This window comes from Aplysia californica, unplaced genomic scaffold, assembly GCF_000002075.1.
Source record: "Aplysia californica isolate F4 #8 unplaced genomic scaffold, AplCal3.0 scaffold00654, whole genome shotgun sequence".
In the NCBI taxonomy this organism is placed as follows: domain Eukaryota; kingdom Metazoa; phylum Mollusca; class Gastropoda; order Aplysiida; family Aplysiidae; genus Aplysia; species Aplysia californica.
This window is the reverse complement of record NW_004797924.1, coordinates 182,216-187,327: the sequence shown is the minus strand read 5'-3', so window position 1 is coordinate 187,327 and position 5,112 is coordinate 182,216.

The following is a 5,112-nucleotide window of genomic DNA, read 5'->3' as shown; positions in this document are numbered from 1 at the left end:
TGTGTGTGTGTGTGTCTGTGTGTGTGTGCGTGCCAGTGTAAACAACTTAACTGCCGTAGCGGTTTGTATCGAGGTAACAGTGGTTTTCTGACAAAGCAAACAATTCCGATTATGTCCTTTAAAAAAAATGTTCAGTTATCTTGAGCAGTTTCTCAGGACTAACTGGTTTTGTGCGAAAAGTTATGAAGGAGAAAAATAATGTCTTGAGATGTAATATTTCAAAATTTAACTAGCCACATTGGGTGTCTTTCTTCCTATGTATGACGAGAGAATAATATAAACCTTCAACTTTTGCCACAGGTCGAAATTTTACAAAAACTCAAAATAGGTCTGCGTAAACAGTCAAACAGACTCGCAATATATTGCTTTTCTTAATTGTTGGGCTTGAGAGTTGGCCACACAGTGAAGACGCAATAGGAGACAAAGAACAGATTAATCTGTTTGAGATCGATAACAACATCGTCTAATTATTAAGCAAGGCCTCTTAAAATTAAATTCCAAAAACTGCCATTGCAATCCATTATATGTTTTGAAGTGGCTGTAAATCGAAATACTTTAACTGTGGGTATAAATTATTCAATTTCTTCAGCCAAAGCACTCTCATGATAAGGCTTTTTCAGTTATTCGTTCAGGCCAAAGAGGTAGATTATTTAGGTAAACGGCAGCTTTGTTCATTGTTTGCACGATTGAATAAAAGAATGACTGCCACATTGCTTTGACCAGGTGTAGTGATGTAGTGCCATCTTGTCAGGATTTGGGGGAGGGGGGGGGGGTGTTTGTTCCGTTGTTTCTTTCTGCAATCACATGGTTAAATCATACGTTCTAATCGAGCTATGGTCGTCTTGTCTGGTCATTTTGTAGAGGCACTAGGAGTTGTTTGTTTAGTTGTTTCTCTCTGCTTTCGCAGGTTTAAATCATAATAATATGTTCAAGTCGAGCTATGATTGTCTTGTCGGATCGATGAGCGATCGTCTCTTTTTCTGTTGGTCTCACGAAGGATACGATCACCTAACACGCCACTTTACCAGCACCAACATTTGAGAGGGCACTCCGTTAGCTCAGCTAGTATCACACTGGACTACGGAGTGGATGGCCATGGTTCGAATCCCAAACTGGGCGTTCTTAGACTCGGGTCATTTTGTGGAGTTTTCAAGGCTCTCACATCATTTGGTTCGATCCTATCAGAGACGGACGTTAAATTCGGAGGTCCCGCTTCTTAGATATAACCTAATTGTGTTGATGTGGGCGTTAAACCTTACACTCACACTTTAAGTTTGAAAAAAGGAGGCCTTATTAGCTCGATCTCCAAAAACAAAAGTGAGTTGACCACCCCCGTCACGCAGTCTCGTAAACATTAGCGATAACAAGATTCTGACGACATACATAATATTGCAACGTGGTAAATGGTTTTATGCTGAACTACAATGGGAAATGATCCTAGTTCGAACCCACAGATGGCATTCCATGCACTCATTCTCAGGGTTTTCAAAGCTCTCTTCCCACTTATTATAGTGCGGTCAAAAATTCGTGGCGCAACTTATCCTCAAAAATATGTCATCAATATGTATCAATTTGTCTTAACTTAATCATATTTTTACACAACAATTGAGGCCACATTTTAATTTTAAAAATTCTTCAAAAATTTACATAAAATACTATAGTCCTTCACTCAGAAAAAGGGATTATTTACAGCTCTTCCCACTTCTCACACACATTTTGCATACGCAATATGACCTACGTCACGGCTCGCCAAATGGCACTCATTAGTGGCAAAACTAGATCTAGATAAATCTAGATCTAGTTACAAGAAATTAATTTTATAGTGAACACGTTTTTTGCACCAAAAGTTCTCAAAGCATGCACTCAATAAAAATAGCGCTGCGATTAGAAAAAAATGACGGACTTGCTTTTAAAAGCGATATTGCCCCAGCTGTAAACCTTTTAAAAATCTCTAGAAACCAGCCACTTGGATTTTTTATTAGTATTTATTAAGGAAGTTTCTAGAATACTGTTAACAGGTGTTTACAAAAGTATTGATCTGTAAAGACAAATTGATATAAGTCATTGTGCAAAAGCTGGAGAGCCTGTGTTCTATTGTTTAGGCAATATTTGACAATAAGTTGCGCCGCGAATTTTTGACTGCACTATGTATAATATCTGGGCTCATCGTAATGCAATACCGGGTGCCCATTGGCACGATCGGGTCTAGTTGGTTTGCTAGCCAGATTGAGGGCGCAAAGCGGCTATCGTGACACAAACCGATTGCGTTTGTTTTTGAGACGACGAGTCGGGTGATCGACCCGACCCGATCCCACCCAAACGGGCAGGGGCGAAGGCTGACTTGTTTGACAGGGTAATCAAAGTGAAACGGGACCAGATATGGCCTGGGGATATCACACAAGAACCTTGCTCGAGGCGGCGACTCAGAGTTGTGAATGAAAACAAATCCGGAATTCATTATTGTATGTTCAACCGCCAAAATAATCGGGAAAGTATCACATTAAATATCAATTCCAATTAAAATTTAATTTAACTTTAGATGTGAATACACAAACACAAAGCAAAGAAGCAAAGATGTCAGTACTAGATCTATATGTTGTAGATCTACCAGGGAGTCTAACTCTTTGGTAGAAAATGACAATTATAATTTTTTTAAATTTCACATTTGGCTGTTTTTTGTCTAGCCTTTCGCGGCCACGTGCCTGTGTCATAATCGAGGTCACGATCTGATTATAGGGCAGTAAAAAGTAGAGGGAAAAAAAACAAGCGCTCGAAGCAGTCGAGAGATTATTAGGAGTTAGTTCCCCTCACATCTGTGAGGTAGACTCGACCAGTGTAATAGTTAGCTTGCCTAATCAGTGCTTGAGACTGATTATAACTGTGGCCCGAAAGGGGTGAACAGGGTATATGTGGCAATGAAACAGTTTCGACTGCTATGCTCATGTTCCCTTCAACTCTGTTGGTAGATTCTTCCAGTCTCAATTTAAGCTTACTTAATCAAAGCTTGTGACTGCTTATGGAGTGGCCCAAGAGGGGTGAACAGGCTATTTCTGAGGCAATAAAACCGTTTAGAATGTTAGGCATACTGTTCATTATTGATTATGAACGTCTTTTTACATTTAATTTATGAGGTTTACGTTTATGGGTGAATTTGACTGCGACAAGGTTTCAAAATTAGGAAGGGAAGCAGTGATTATTTGATTATATAGACGCTTCGCCTCTGCAAACGGGCATCCGGTATAGTATAAGAGGCGGCTTTCGAACTTGTCTATCAGGGCCAACCTGGGCCGTGAGGGATACAAGGTCCCAACAGAAAGACCGCGATACTTGATAAAAATTCCCCCCACAGGGTAGTCAAACTCAGATCTTCTTCGTGCGATGGCGAAACGCCTAACCACTGCGCTGCGGACGCCAGTGATTTTACTTTCTTTCGACAGAATGAAACCAAACCATGTATGCGACCTGTGAAGATGGCAGAACATATTATACATATACCCCGTTCTGCCCTGCCAACGACCAAAGTAAAGGCTAAAACTTGGGTAAAAGTAAAATAAGTAAAGTGGAGGCCCATCCTACCCCACCCATCCCAAATTTTGAACAGCTTGACCTTATGAGCAACACGATGGGGTCACGTTGGTGTTTCAATTACATCTTCCAAGAACAGGGAGTGATCAATGATCGTTTGAGATGTGCAATGACGTGTGTGTGAATGTATTTTTATGTCTATTTTCATTTTGTAACATTAATTTAATTTTTATAAGGGGGGGGGGGGGGGTACCTGGATACCTAGAGGTGCCATCTTTGACCCAGAGGTTGACGTGCAATGACCAGCCACTGTTTACGATCGCTAGGGACCGTCATACACTCTGTCATATTTAGGGCAGTCCATGACTTGATGTTATTGGCTCACATTGTCTGCTGTCCACCCAGAGCCTTTTTGCAGGGGGTTATACTTTACTTCCCATTTACCAAGTCATGTTCTTCCCCTCTGCATAGTAATAGTAGTAGTATGCGTAGTAGTAGTAGTAAGTCTGGGATTGGGTATGGAAGTAGGACCACAACCATAGAAAATTGCATCGTACATAGCACTAGTGCGTATACCACCAATATTTAAAATCTATGGCCGTATGCACAATGTAATTTTATATACATTCCCTTCTACTAATGAGTGTGGAAATGTACATTGCTATTCATTTCAGATTTAATATAGAACAGTGGGTTGTTGTTTGTATATTTATGGACATGTTCAATTGTTATGAGTGTAACAATGTAGTAGTAAAATAAATATTAGTTCGTGTTGATTATAAACATGAGTATAAAAATAAGCCCCAAATTTCACAGTTCTCAAAAAAGAAAGAATTGTGCTAATTGTTTGTTTAAACAGTATGCACTCTTGTTGACAAATGAGGAAATATCCCTTGATATTGATGTCACTGAACATAAATATAATAATATGTTGCTAGTCATAATATGAATATATGTCTACCTGTAATATTAAAGTATTTGCTCTTTTACATATTATGATGACATAAACGAGAAAATATTGTTGCTCTGCTTTTCACAAACGTGACAAACCACCTCTGAGTTAATTATGTTGATCTCAGGACTGTGGTATTGTTGTTCCTGCTACTGCTATTAATTTTGTCACTAAATTTAGCCTAATGTTTTATTGGATTTGGGAAGGATTGAATGTTTGATTGGGGGGGGGGGGGGGGGGGGGAGGTCCTTTGGTTTCTTTGTTTCGTTTTTTGTTGTTGTTGTTGTTGTTTTTGTTTTTGTTTTTGTTTTGGTTGTTTTGTTTTTAATTGGTGGGGAAGGCTGTTGCAGTTGTTGCCATTATTGTTCCATTTCTTTTTATTTGATGCTGTTGTTATTGTAGCTGCGGTTGTTTTAGCTGTTGTTGTTGCTGTCGATGATGATGATGATGATGATGATGATGATGATGATGATGATGATGATGATGATGATGATGATGATGATGATGATGATGATGATGATGATGATGATCTTCTTTATGCTTTTGTGTTTTTACTAAAATTATTATTGTTCGTTATTCAGGGGCAACGAAAATTCACCAACAAAGAATGACATGGTACGTCGACGGGAGAGGAG